Source organism: Ostrea edulis, chromosome 6, assembly GCF_947568905.1.
Source record: "Ostrea edulis chromosome 6, xbOstEdul1.1, whole genome shotgun sequence".
In the NCBI taxonomy this organism is placed as follows: Eukaryota; Metazoa; Mollusca; class Bivalvia; order Ostreida; family Ostreidae; genus Ostrea; species Ostrea edulis.
Genome location: NC_079169.1, coordinates 18,511,043 through 18,526,042, shown reverse-complemented (window position 1 = coordinate 18,526,042; position 15,000 = coordinate 18,511,043). Strand labels below are relative to the sequence as shown.

Sequence of the window (15,000 nt, the reverse complement as noted above, 5' to 3'; positions counted from 1 at the left end):
ATTTATATCTACTTGTATAAAGGTTGACCTACTTTCCGAACTCTCCATTCCTGAAAAATAATGGAGTGTTCGAACAAAAGAATGACGTCATAGGTGGATTTTAATGATAGCTCTTACTTCCTTTGTCTGTACACGGGTGAGTACGTCATGATGTGGTCGTCTGCTACATCAATCTAATCAGAGGTCAGTACAAGCGTGCGATAGCTATAGTATGTACCCCTCTTGTGCTTTTTTAAATTTATATTTTTTTTTATTCATGTCTCCCAGGAAAAAATATGGTCAAAACAATATACATGTAATGATATCTTCAAATAATTAAGATATCTTCAATTATTTTTGTTTAGATGTTAATACGGTGTTCCATACTGTTCAAACTAGAGCTGTCTCAGCATGGCTGATACACTGTAATCTAAATTACTGTGAAAACATTAACAAGTGATGTTTGTAAAACACATATGCCCCCAACCATGGGGCAAAAATTGAAAAGGAATATACAAACACATTATTTAATTGATAGTAGTATCACCAATTCAAAATATTGAGCAGACAATATCTTCCTATGTCAAGAGCGGTTTGACCATGTGACCTAAAAATCAATAGGGGTCATCTACTCCTTATTCTGTACCAGTGTACCAAGTTTGGTGCCAATCAAGCAAATAATTCTTAAAATATAGGAGACAATATATTACTATGTCCAGTTCAACAATTGACCTTTGACCATGTGACCTCAAAATCAATAGGGGCCATCTTCTCCTAAAGATTTACCAGTGTACCAAGTTTGATGTCTGTCAAGCATAGGGTTCTCAAGATATTGAGTGGACAATATATTACTATGTCCAGTTTGAACCTTGACCATGTGACCTGAAAAACAATAGGGGTCCTCTTCTACCCATAACCAAACCACATATGAAATATCATTATGATCAAGTCGATGGGTCTCAAGATATTGAGCGGACAACACGTTGTCTACCGACTGACAGGTGCAAAGCAATATAATTATGCCCCTCTTCTTTGAAAGAGCCCAAAATTGATAGTCCAGGTATAGCTACTATTAGACTATGTTCAGCTTACACTGGGAATCAGTGTTGGAGAACTAGTTTAAGTCAAAAGGAAAACTGTTTATGGACTGAAATTTTAAACATTTTTCAGTCTTTGTGTGAAGTTTTGATACTAGATGATGTGCAAGTGTAAAAGTTACTCCCATCAAAATTAGGATTTATGTACTAATTGACAAGGAATATCCATTTCAAACACTAGTGGATATCATAGAAAATGAAACCATTTTCAATAACGCACTTTAATCTGACCCTGATATTTCATTTTTAGATGCACACAGCTCACATGAGTCACCTTGGTCCTGTTGTGATTTTTTTTTCAATCTTTTATCCCAAGAAAATTTTTGACCCCATACTGTGGACCCCTAAGGGTCACAGTATAACCCAACTTGAATTAATTCATTCCAACACGGGGGTGCCTTAATACCAATACGACTAACATGGTCTAGCTATTCTGCAGAAGACTTTTTAAAAAGATTTTCTTTCCTATAGGCATTATGTAAAGCTTGATCAATCCTAATCCACATCTTATCAATTTGAAGAAAAAAGACTTGAATCCGCACAACTTAGGTGTCCATAAGATATATCTCTCAAACAAAAAGCGACATCTCTCTAAGTCAAAGATATACATGTATCTCTTTCTCAATCATTTTGAGTCTGGTCGAATGCACACGGAATAATCCCTAAAGCAAAAGCCCACAAAATCGTCTGAAAAGGCTAAAGTCTGCGAAAATGAATAGATACAGGCATTTTCCGCTTTTGAAGTGTACACAGATAATGAAAAATACAAATTGCTGAAAAATGTAATTGAAACTACTCACGGGCTTCATACATACATGTTGTACTGTATAGAGTGTAGATGAAGTCACGTGCCTCATACTTAGTACTGTATAGAGTGTAGATGAAGTCACGGGCCTCATACTTAGTACTGCAGAGGGTGTAGATGACATCATTGGCCTCATACTTAGTACTGTATAGAGTGTAAATGAAGTCACGGGCCTCATGCATAGTACTGTATATGGTGTAGATGAAGTCACGGGCCTCCTGCTGAATACTGTATATATTGTAAATGAAGTCACGGGCCTCATACTTAGTACTGTATAGAGTGTAGATGAAGTCACGGGTTTCATACATAGTACTGCAAAAGGTGTAGATGAAATCACGGGCCTCATAAATTGTAAACTATACGGTGTAGATAAAGTCACAGACTTCGTACTTTATACTTTGGGCATCTTATCATGCTGTTGTAAGCTCAATTTAAGTTCAAATAGGTCGAGGAAATTCATAGTTTTGCTGTACAGTATATTTCACAACTTAAAAATTCTTTAAAAGGAAAGAATGTAAACGTTTTACTGTTTATCAATACATTTAGAAAACGTACACATAAACGGCCTACATGTACGTATTCAAAATATGTGTTTACAATCGGAGTCACGGGCTCTTCAGCATTTGAGTTCACGGGCTTATATTAAAGACGTTAACCCAACCCCCTCCTGGTTTTCGATCCACTTTGCCTCCCCAATGTCAAAAACTTGCTGATGCCCCTGCGAGTGGACATCAGAACGAGGACTTAGACCGTAGTTATGCAAGGGAATGCACAAATTATCAAAAACTCGCGATGAGCAAAACTTTGTCTAATAGTCTCGGCTAATAATAATGACAATCTATTCAGTGATAGTGAGAAATTGATTAAGTGTGTCAGGCACACACACTTTGAACCTGTCCACGTCCAATCAACAGGTGGTAAGCGTTTCTTCAGCCCCGAATTCAAGGTTGATCGACAATTCTGATTTTTCAAAACTGTTCTTGTAATACAGTATACATAAATTATGTCCTAAACTGAGTATCTTGCAGTAAAACAGAGAAAACTACAATTGCTGTTGCTGGCGGCTGACATGCGTGTAAATTACTCTGCTTTGTTCACAAATATCTATTTCTATTTCGACAGGTTGTTAACAAATTTCATGGAAAATGACAGCTTTAACTTGTAATTGAATTATAAGCGTTAAATATAGAAATTATTTTGTTCATGAACAAATGAATATAAAAACCGTATCTCAAACGTTATTAATAAAGTTTGCGATTAAGTTTTCATATACATTTCTCCATCAACAAAATAATTTATGTAATCAATCCTACAATATTTTTACACACAACAAACATTATTTTCACTTAATGGATACAAAATATGGCCGGCTTAGTATTGTAAACTTTTTCTTTCTTTGATTTATAAAACACTGCCCCGATCATCGTGTTTTCCGAGCGATAGTCGTGATGTTGTGTGTGTTGGTTTCAGAGGATCATTGGCTTCGTCAATTATATATAAACCTTCATAATACAGTAGGCCTAACAAGCATTATATTCTGATTTTTCCTTCACTAAATCACTGAAAGTTGTTTTTGTTTTTCTTTCTAATTTCTGTTGTACATGTATTTCACGATTTCAACAAAACCTAAAATATTCAGGAAATAAAACTCGAACACCTAATGTAGAGTAATCTAGCATGCACGAGTGCAACACAGGTTTATTCATACATGTGTACACAGACAACTCATTCTACAATAGAAAACAAAACATTTTAACTACATGGATATTGATATACAAAATCATGCGTAATGTAAAACTTATACGGTACCAATTTTGATGCACCATTTCAACAAATAATGTCTCTTCAGTGATGCTCAACTGAAATGCTTGAAATCCGAAACAAGATGTACTGGAATGCTCACTAAGAATACCCCCCCCCCCCCCCCCCCCCCGCTTACCCCAATCTCCCGAAGGGTGTTGTTAATAGGTATAATTTACCTTTCCTGAGTGTCAAAATATGGTATGCCTTTGTAGAAGAAAATGGAAGATATAGTCGAAACAAAAATCCAAGGCGTAAACCTATAATTTTGACCTTGAGGTCAAAGGTCAAGGGCATAAAGAGGTCATGAATGTACATGACACATAGTCTCATGGTGATAAACCCATGTCTTATGGTATGACTATGTCAAAATCCTAAAATCAATTTTGACCTTGAGGTCAAAGTTCAAGGTCATATAGAGGTCATGAAGGTACTCGACACATCGTCTCATGGTGATACACTCATGTGTCAAATATGATATGCCTATGTCAAAGAACAAAAAAGTCATGGCCCTGACACGAATCCATTGTAAAAACCTTTCATTTTGACCTTGAGGTCAAGGTCATATGGAGGTCATGAAGGTACATGACACATCGTCTCATGGTGATACACTCATATGTCAAATATGGTATGCCAATGTCAAAGAACAAAGAAGTTATGTCCCGGACATGAATCCATTGTAAAAAAACCTTTAATTTTGACCTTGAGGTCAAGGGTCAAGGTCATATAGAGGTCATGAAGGTACTCGACACATCGTTTCGTGGTGATCTACCTGTGTGCCAAATATGGTATGCCTAAGTCAAAGAACAAAGAAATTATGGCCCGGACACGAATCTGCACAGACAGACAGATGGACGGACAGATGGACAGACAGACAGACAGAGTGATTCCTATATACCCCCCAGAACTTCGTTCGGGGGGTATAATAACAATGAAGTTTTAGAGCTATTATAGGGAAAAACAGTGTGCCAACAAAGTGGAATCAAATTCGTCCAAGGATAAGAGCTATGCGTGAGGGACATAATCCTTAATTTTGAAATGAATTCTTAAATTTTATAACAGCAATTAAATATACATCCGTATTTTCAAGCTAGTAACGAAGTACTTAGCTACTGGGCTGTAAAGACCCTCGGGGATTAACAGTTCACCAGTAGAGGCCTCGATCCAGGGGTCATAATGTAAAACTTATACGGTACCAATTTTGATGCACCATGCAGATGAGCATTTCGACAAATAATGTCTCTTCAGTGATGCTCAACTGAAATGTAACGTATTCCATGACATTCTCTCACCAATAACAACAACAAAATTATCTATTCTCAAATAAATACAACATGTGTATTGTTGAGAAGTAATTTGTAATATAATTATATATAATACAATATTGTACATAGCATGCAGTTAACATGGAGGACATGCCCTCTCCCTTATAACCATTAAAAATTTGCATAATCTTTTAAGTACTAGTAGCTGAATAACATTTTTACAAGTAAGAAGCTGTTTAAATTTATATCTATCTGGTCTATTTGTACATGTATAATATCTATCGAAGTTTTCAAATCTTGATTTCTTAATAGTTTCATCAGTACATATAAATAAATAATGGAACTCATCAGCCAATTCATTATTATTACATAAAGTGCATACTCTTTCCTTTCTTGGAATGCTTAACCATCGTCCTGTCTTTACAGGTAATCTAAAATTTTATGCTCTAAATCTACAGAGTATTTCTCTTTTAATTTTAAGAAGTTCATCTAAATAAAATTCAAAATTTGGTTCATTTTTAAAGATGGAATAATTAATTGCTTTTGATGAATTACATAAAAGTTCATTCCATTTCTGTATACTCTGATCCTTCAGTGTTTGTAATATCTTTGCATTTAACCAGTCTGTGTTTAAAAAAGCTTCATTTTCCCATACATATGACAATCCACACTCATTTAAAATGTTTCTAATGCATTTTATTAAGGGTTTCTATCATCTTTACATATAAGTCAATACATAATTTTTGTAATTTTTCTATTGTCTGATAAAATAATTTTTGACCAAAATTTGATTATTCTTGTTTTAATATTTATAGACAAAGGATATCTTCCAAGTTTTCAGAGGTCACATTACGCAGGCTTCTCCTGGACGTTAAAACACGTGTAATTTACCTGTTCTATATCTGTACACAGGTGTGTAATTCAATGTTAATGCCTGGCAGGTAAATATAGCTTGTGTAACCCTCCCTCTGGTGAGATAACGATTTCATACCCCTACAACAAAAAACATACTGATAAATTTCTGTGCTTAAAGGCGAAAAAACGTTGAATTTCATTAAATAGGCACATAACATTTTTTTTTTAATTGAGGGCGTGGGGAGGGGGGGGGGCAGCAGGAGGGGAAATTATAAAATCTTTCGTTTAAAAATCCTTGTCAAACAAAATCAAAAATTAAATCGATTCATCCTCTAAAACGGCCTAAGAATTAAATGAGGGAGAAGTCAAATTCAATTCATAACTTTAACTACTACATGTATATAATGTACTATTAAAAATAGTTGGGAGGGGGTTGCAACCCAATATATCTTTATTTGCATATGGAAATAACAGATAGTGATTATTGTCTAAAACGCTATGCCTGATTAATTTAACATTACCACACGGAGCTGTCAAACACTGAACTTTTATCCTTGTCCCTTAATGTTTATAAGTACATATATGTTTCACTTTTGATGCTTTGAAGTTAAATTACAACTCTATAAAGTTATTACTGCGATTTACCGTGCATAGGTAAAATATTTCACAATTGTAGTTAATGGCCTTTTACAAAGCGCCTTGCAATAGAAGAAAAAGTTGCAGATCTTCAGATATATTTGATGAAAACAGAGGTCACGTGTCATGGTGGGCGTTGTCAAGATAAAAGAAAACCCTCACTGTTATGAGTTAAAACGAGGCCCTACTGAATGACACCCCCCCCCCCCCCCATGTCGTCAAATAGACCTTGTACTTTTTTCTTTTGTGCCTTCAAAGAAATATTATTTGTGTACACGGGGTGGAATTTCAATATACAAAAAGAAAGCCGTTGATTGCATTTATTTTTTTATGAAAGGAAATTCTATCTTCTGACGGAAATGTTGACACAGCTACGCAACATGAACTAGGTCAAACAAACTTTAAAACTATTTACTCAAGTGATAACACGTAAATAGTATATACAGGCTGACACGCCGCACAGGTATTCAATTCTCAGGACTAGACGGAAGGTCAAAATAACAGGGAGGCCATGTTGGATTTTAAAGTGAGACTAAATTAAAGATATGTATTTTGACATTGTAGTGTCAATAGTATCAATATTTGTGTGATTAAGGAGATAGATCTGATCACTAAGATAGTAATCTGTGATCAATGGAATGGATCTCCTCACTTCGTTACTAATTTCATAAAATTCAAGGGGGGAGGGGGTATATATCGATGCCTCTAACATATCATTTCATTTGAAATATCAAATTTAATGACCGCAGTGTTTCATATCATACTGTAATTCTAGCTCGTCAATTGTTTCGACCTGTCAAAATTTCTAATAAGATTCCTTTTTTATCGACAGTAAACTTCTCGAGTGATCCCGGCATCAGAAATGCATCCCCGGCGCAGTGCTCAGGAAGTCCTACTGTGTGACCTCTGGGAAACTGTCCCCCTACAGAGTCATTGTGAACTTTATAATATAAATCTCTGTGTTAACTGTGTAGGGAAACATATCTCAGACTTGTCTAAAAGACACAATGTTGTGCCGTTTTTACAGAGAAAGGCTACCCCTAACTACCCAAAATGTCCGAAACACGCTGAAAAACACTGCAAACTTCACTGCGAGGAATGCGACATTCCTGTCTGTTCTACCTGCATCTCCTCAAGTAAACACGAAGGTCACAAATTATCAGAATTTTTGGAAAAACTCAGCTCTAAAACAAAAAGTTTACAAAAAGATCTGGAAGAACTCGAATGCAGGATTTATCCCCGATATGAAGAAATGGCGTCCGATGTCCAAACTGAGAAAGTGGAATTAGAAACGAAATATGGGAAACTGACCACAGCCGCTGACCAACAAGGAGAACTCTTACACCGAGAGATCACCGCCATTGTCAACCAGCGGAAATCCGCCATTGCGGAGATGAAAACTAAACATCTGGATGCACTAAATAAAAATACAGAAGAAATCACACAGAAAATTACTGAACTCAAACAGATCATGTCCGACTTGAAATCCATCCTAAAATCCAATGACGTCTCCTTAACCTCTACTTACAAATCTAGGAATTGCGAATTTAGAACATTACCGCCTAAAGTCCGAGTTACAGTACCCAGTTTGTCTGCTCAGAAAATAAACAAAGATCAGCTCAATGAAATGTTTGGTTCTCTGTCACCATTATCCATTAACACAGAACAAGGTGACACAATGAAGTCAGCAGAAGCTGTATCGTCTCCTCCAGTCAAACCAATGAAGTCACCCGAAACTGTATCGTCTCCTCCAGTCAAACCACTGCTTGATCAGCCGCGCGTCAAAGCCATCATAGACACTGGGTATGACAAACTACGCAGTGTTAGCTGTCTGAGTGAAGATCAAGTCTGGACACATGGGGAGAACGAAATCATCAAGTTCCTCAACCTCCAGAGTAAACTACTGACATCAATAAAAACCAAGTCAGGGAACTATCCTACAGACATAGCAGTGACACGGGACGGAGATCTGGTTTATACTGACTATAGAGATAGAACTGTGAATTTAATTAAGAATAAAAAGATACAGACCGTGATCACACTACAGGGGTGGAGACCTCGCTATGTCTGCTATACCTAGGCTAACAATCTCCTGGTTATCATGGACAGTGATGATAAAGAACAATCCAAAGTCGTACGTTACTCCGGCTCCACAGAGAAACAAAGCATTCAGTTTGATGATCAGGGTCGTCCTCTCTATTCATCTGGTGGTTATCATGACATTAAATACCTCAGTGAGAACAGGAACCTGGATATCTGTGTGGCTGACTGGTCAGCTAGAGCAGTAGTGGTGGTCAATCAGTCAGGAAAACTCCGATTTAGATACACTGGTCATCCCTCTAATATCAAGCAATCATTTAAACCATACGGCATCACTACAGACAGCCAGAGTCACATCCTGACAGCAGACCGTGACAATCACCGTATCCACATCCTAGATCAGGATGGACAGTTCCTCCGTTACATTCACTGTCATTTACGTGTTCCATGGGGTTTATGTGTGGACATCAGAGACAACCTCTTTGTGGCTGAGTGGGGCACGGCTAAACTAAAGAAAATTCAATATCTATAATCACAGAGTTAATTACACAGCTCTACACAGTGTTAATTGCATGTCTGAAACATGTTAATTGCATATCTAAACACAATGCAATTTACATAATTGTGTTAATTCCTTCTACTTGTTAATTACATCTGCTTGTTAATTAATTACAGCCCTGTGTTTGTGATGTGTAACATGTACTTGTGTTTGTGAGTTTAACAGAACATTATTCTGTTTATGATTAATTCAATATGTGTTTGATTTTACAATATATATATATTAGATAAACATGATACAGAGTTCAGTCTTACATTATTACTGAGTACTTACTTAGATTTGTAGTACTGTAACAGAGAGTGACCCCAAACGTCCAGTCTTCATCACAAATCTTCAGATTCAAGGTCACCGTCTTCTGTTTACCATCAATAACTTCACACCACTTATCTAAATCTCCACCGTCCTACAAAATAAACAAAGTGTAATCATATCAAACTGAATTGTCAAGGATAGTTTGTGATATGTCAATGTAATGGGAAGGAAAAGAAGATATGGCTGAACCGGGAATCGAATCCAAGGCCCTTCGTTCCCATGATATGACTGGACCAGGAATCTAACCTGAGACCCCTGTATTACTAGTCAGGTGCTCTAACCACTAAGTTATCTCAGGCAATATCCACAATACAAATGAGCTTTTCCAATCGAAATTTACCTGTTGTTATTAACTTTTTACATTGCCATCTTCTCCACAACCACTTGGCCAATTTCAATCAAATCTGGTACAATTTATCCTTAGGTAAAGGGAATTGAAGTTTGTTCACAAGAAGGTACAAACAAGAAATAAGCAAGAAAATGTAAAAATAGGGTGGGTCATTTAAAAATCTTCTGAAGAACCACTGGGCCAGAAAAATTGAGACTGATGTAAAAGTTTCCTGATATAGTATAGATACAAGTTTGTTAAAACAATGGCCTGTCTGGCGTTGGGTAGGACCTCATCAGGGGATCAAAGTTTTACATGGATATATAGAGGAAAAACCTTCACAAGACGAGAAGGTCATGATTAATTACATCAATATGCAAGCATGCCCAGGTAGTGCAGATTCAAGTTTGTTCAATATGTGGTCCTCAGGGAGGGGGGTGGGGGGTCGAACTACAATAATAGACATAAATTTTATATGTGAATGTATATGGCTCTCATATTTCACATATCGGCATTCTATGTAATAAGACCTTCCTGATATTACCAGAGATTTCAACCTTTTGACCTTAACCTTAGAATTTGATTTTTTTAAAAGAAAACCAAACTTAGATAGTATCTCCTGAACTACTTAAGGTAAGGCCTTTAGATTTTGTATATAGATTCCTTCTGACAGAAACTTTAATTTTACACCATTGTCTTTGACTTTGCAATCTTGACCTTGAAGTCTGACTTATATTTCAAAACTTCAGGTGAAACTTGAACCTTGCTTCTCATCATTTTTGAATTGTGAGTGATAGGTCTTTCATTTTTCATGTGTGCATTTCTTGTGACACAACCTTTTTAAGTATCAAAGTTTTTGAAGTTGTGACCTTGGCTTTGGAGTTTGTATATAAGATTCTTTATCACAAGACCCTTTGATAAAATGATATTTGATATTGTGACCTTACTCCAGTTGCAAAACCTGTATTGAAACTTCAACTTGCTGACACGAGGCCCATGGGCCACATCGTTCACCAGGGTCACCTTGGTTCATATTTAATGATTTTTCCTAGATATATTTGCATGTAATCTTTGATCCCTATTCCGACCCCAACCTACTCCTGGGGGCCATGGTTTTTTTCAAAATTGAATCTGGATTATGTCAGGAAGCTTTCATGTGAATGTAAACTTTTCTGGCCCATTGATTTTTCATCAGCAGATTTTTAATGATTTTCCCTATAAATTTGTATGTAAAAATTGATCCCCTATTGTCACCTCATCTTACCCCCAGGGGCCATGATTTTACCAGACTTGAATCTACACTATGTTAGGAATCTTTCATGTAAATTTCAACTTTCCTAGCCCAGTAGTTTTTGAGAAGATTTTTAAAGATTTTCCCTATAATATTTGTATGTAAAACTTTAATCCCCCTTGTGGCCCCATCCTACCCCCGGGGTCCATGATTTTTACAACTTGAATCTGCACTATGTTAGGAAGCTTTCATGTAAATCTAAGCTTTTCTGGCTCAGTGGTTCTTCATCAGAAGATTTTTAAAGATTGGTTCCTATATATTTATATGTAAAACTTTAATCCCCTATTGTGGCCCCATCATACACCTGGGGGCCATGATTTTAACAAACTTGAATCTGCACTATGTCAAAAAGCTTTTATATAAATTTCAGCTTTTCTGGCTCAGTGGTTCTTGAGAAGATTTTTAAATGATCCATCCTATTTTTGTGATTATCTTCCCTTTGAAAGGGACATGGCCCTTCATTTGAAGTTGAACAAACTTGAAAGCCCTTCAACCTACGATGCTTTTGGCCAAGTTTGGTTGAAATTGGTCCAGTGGTTCTGGAGAAGAAGTCGAAAATGGTAAAACGTTTACAGATGGACACTGTCAGACAGAAGACGGACAAGAGGCGATCAGAAAAGCTCACTTGAGCTTTCAGCTCAGTTGAGCTAATAAGTTTTGAATGGTGAATCAGAGATCTTTCATTTCACTAAATCTAAGAGGCCTTGAAAAATTCTATATGATCAATCAGTTCATGTTGAATTCTTCAGTCGGAGAGAACATTCTAAGGTTTAGGAACTCAGGTGCTCAATCCTGTTGTTAAAACATCTGGACAATAAAATATGTTAAAATCAGATTTAGTTGATTTCTAGAAGAATACCCAGTGATGTGTAACAGTATTAATAAAATGTCCACGATTATTGCAGAGAGTTAATTACACATGATCAGTCAATCAATGATAGGTCACTGACCACACTCTTTTTTTTTGTTGTTCATGATTTTTTAACATCTTGAGATTTTACTGTTCACAGTTCTTCAAAGAGATACTAGAGCTCATTAGCCCCCAAATCACAAAATGACAATTTTCCTAAAGCTTTCTCAAATTTTGTTGTATTATTGAATCTATGAACTTTGCAATTTTGAAACATTTCTAAAGTTGAAAATTCTCGGTTAAAGGCTAAAATTAATACTTTTTTGTGACCCTTGCAAAAAAATATTGAGCCTCCTCCTATCGATGTTTAGACGCATGACCACCGACAGTAAACAGTGCAGCATGTTGTCCAGTGAGAGAAAGCGTAAATGAGTAAACCCAGTATTTTGACATACTATGCGAGAATAACGAAATACAACTCCTACATGAACTAAAATTTACGTGTGGATCAGTATGACCTTAACCAAGAGCTACGAGAAACACATGGTCTTTAAAAGTAAGTTTTTATCTGAACAAAGGTGAAGATAACGAACAGTGATCAGGACGCCGTTTCATCAATAAGTGTAAATTTTCAACTAGCTAAGTCTTACGCCGACTACATAATTCTAGTTACGTATTATCTTAGTTTAGCGCAAACTGTGTTTCACAAAACGACGTAAATGCATGCATACGTTACTACTCGACCAAGTTTTCAACTAAGCTTACGTGCTTAATTTCCACGTCTTGAGCATGCGTACATCATACTTTCTTTTTTTTCACTTGTCGTCTGGACCAAAATAATGAATGAAAAGAACGCAAAGAAAATGCACAAGCAGAATATTGGGAGGAGACAGAGGTGGCCGTGTTGGCAGAGGCATTAAAATTTTCATATACCATACTATTTGGGCACTGCGTACTAAATCAAACATATCACTCCATAAACAAAATTTGTTTTTATCTATATAGGCCTATGTATATATTTTATATCTCATCTACAAAAAGTAGTTGTTTTATGATTTCAAAAGTTATCATAAGTGCATGTATGTCGACACGATACATCTACTTTGTATATAGATATTAACTACATATTTATATTTTAATTGGATAATTAATGTAGACTCATAGGCCTAAATGTGATTGAACAAATTGATTATGTGTGCATATTTTACAGTTTGGGATTATATACAGGCAGGCATGTACCATCGTTTTCCAAAGTGACGGGGTGTGGGTGGGTGGGGGGGGGGGGGGGGGTGTGTGCAGTTGGAACATAAATTAAATATTGGCTTATCAAATAATCTTTTTATCTTGCATTATAACGCAAAAAAGAAAATGTTTTGTCCTATCTGCAAAATCCTAATTCGGAGGTGGGGTGGAGTGGGTGGTGTTGAAATCTTTTTTTTTTTCTCTCTCTCAGGTTTCATTTTCTTCAATCATGGGGATGCTAGAGTGTTCTATTAATGATTATTAATTATGAGTCCTCAAAACATTTTTCTACATACATCATATGTGTGTGTGTGTGTGGGGGGGGGGGGGGTTAGACTTCTTCTATTAATGCTCATGATCATACCTCAATAAATAGTTTTTATTCATTCACTTACAGTACAAAATTTTAAAAAAATCTTATTGTTAAAAAAAGTGGAGTAGCAACGCAGGGTGACACCCCCCCCCCCCCCCCCCCCCCCCCCATTCTCTCCGATTTGTGCCTGATATGTAATATACATGTAGATGTTTTTCTTTGTTTGATAACATGAAATAAATATCTGCACGGATTATCCTGCACATCACTTATCACCGAAATTCGTCAAGTATGAAACTGTTAAGAAGACCTTTTCTTTTTTAATTTGGAAGAACTTTATTATTGATATTTTAAAAATCATTTTTAAAAAATCCTATTTTTTTCAAGATTTAAGATACACAAGAAATTAGTAGATCTAAGTGTAAAGTAACTATTCATGAAATATAGTACATTACACTCCCGTAAATCCACCCACCATACGTCAGAGATCAAATTGAATCGGGCTCGCTAATCATTTGTTCCAAGTTAGTCAGAGCGGAAGTTTTGAAGAGATTTATAAATAGCTTACATATAATACAACAAAGTGAATGTTCCCTTTACGGTGGACTACTTTACAAAGGGATTTGGGAATAACACTATGCATTCATCATTCATGTACAGATAGACACTTGTGAAAAATAATCATACAGTAAAGGCAAGCCATAAATTTACTAGTTTTCAATGGGAAATAACCCTTATTTATGGCCTTACATATTTATCATTGTAAACGTCTAAAAGCATTCTGTCTTGAAAAAATCGATCACGACGCAAAGTTCGTCAGTAAAAATTCCATATTATATTTACAAACAGCTAACAGTCGGTCATGATTTTTGCTTGTGTAGGTACTTACGTAAGGGTTCGACCCAACATAGTGTTTCTAGTAGTTAGTAGAAAACTTGCGTAAATTCTAATCTTACGCCATTTGATGAAACACTTACATAAAATATTTAGTCTATTCGGAAAGTTACGCCAAACTAAGCTTACGCAACTAGTTACGATGTTTGATGAAACGGCGTCCAGCTACATGTAGGTCTTCAAAAGTAAGTGCTATTTTTATCTGAACATGTCACGTTTGTTTGAAAACATTGTTCGGTCAATAGGGATAAGGAAGTTGTTCTGATAAGAGGTCTGACTTATAATTTCTTAAATATAAGAAGCAGAGAATTATTAATTAAAATCCTATACTTGAAAAGTAAGTTTCTACACAACAAATTTATTGTCATTCTAAATAACGTGAGGTAAAATGTCTGAGTCAGCATGAAGAAACCTTTGATTTTGAGATGATCTTCTGAGAGAACACTGATGATCTTGAAAGCGTAGCTGAGAGCAGCACACTAATGCATTCAATGTTATAAATTGACAGTATCAATATGATTTTTATCATTTTACTGATACATGTTTTAAGAAAGTACTTGATTAGAATTATAAAAATGGGTCAAAGACTCAATTGGCCGGGTTGCAATATTTAGAGTAAATAATTTGGGTAGGGATTTATTTGGTGGTAGTTATCTGGAGGACTGTTATGATTTGTTATGGCCTTAGTGTTGAAGGAGGCAGAATTGTAAAGTAAATTATCAAAACAAGTTTTG

General features: G+C 35.9%; 1 long non-coding RNA gene and 1 pseudogene across 1 annotated transcript; one reads left to right on the top strand and one right to left on the bottom strand.

The window, feature by feature from the left end:
* Positions 1–6,634: 6,634 nt before the first annotated feature.
* On the top strand, positions 6,635–9,279 carry LOC125647790 (E3 ubiquitin-protein ligase TRIM71-like; annotated as a pseudogene).
* On the bottom strand, positions 8,901–9,753 carry LOC130047175 (uncharacterized). Its single transcript, XR_008796226.1, has 2 exons — positions 9,310–9,753; positions 8,901–8,985 (listed from the first exon to the last, which is right to left on the bottom strand). It is a non-coding gene; the product is annotated as an uncharacterized LOC130047175 (long non-coding RNA).
* Positions 9,754–15,000: the final 5,247 nt, after the last annotated feature.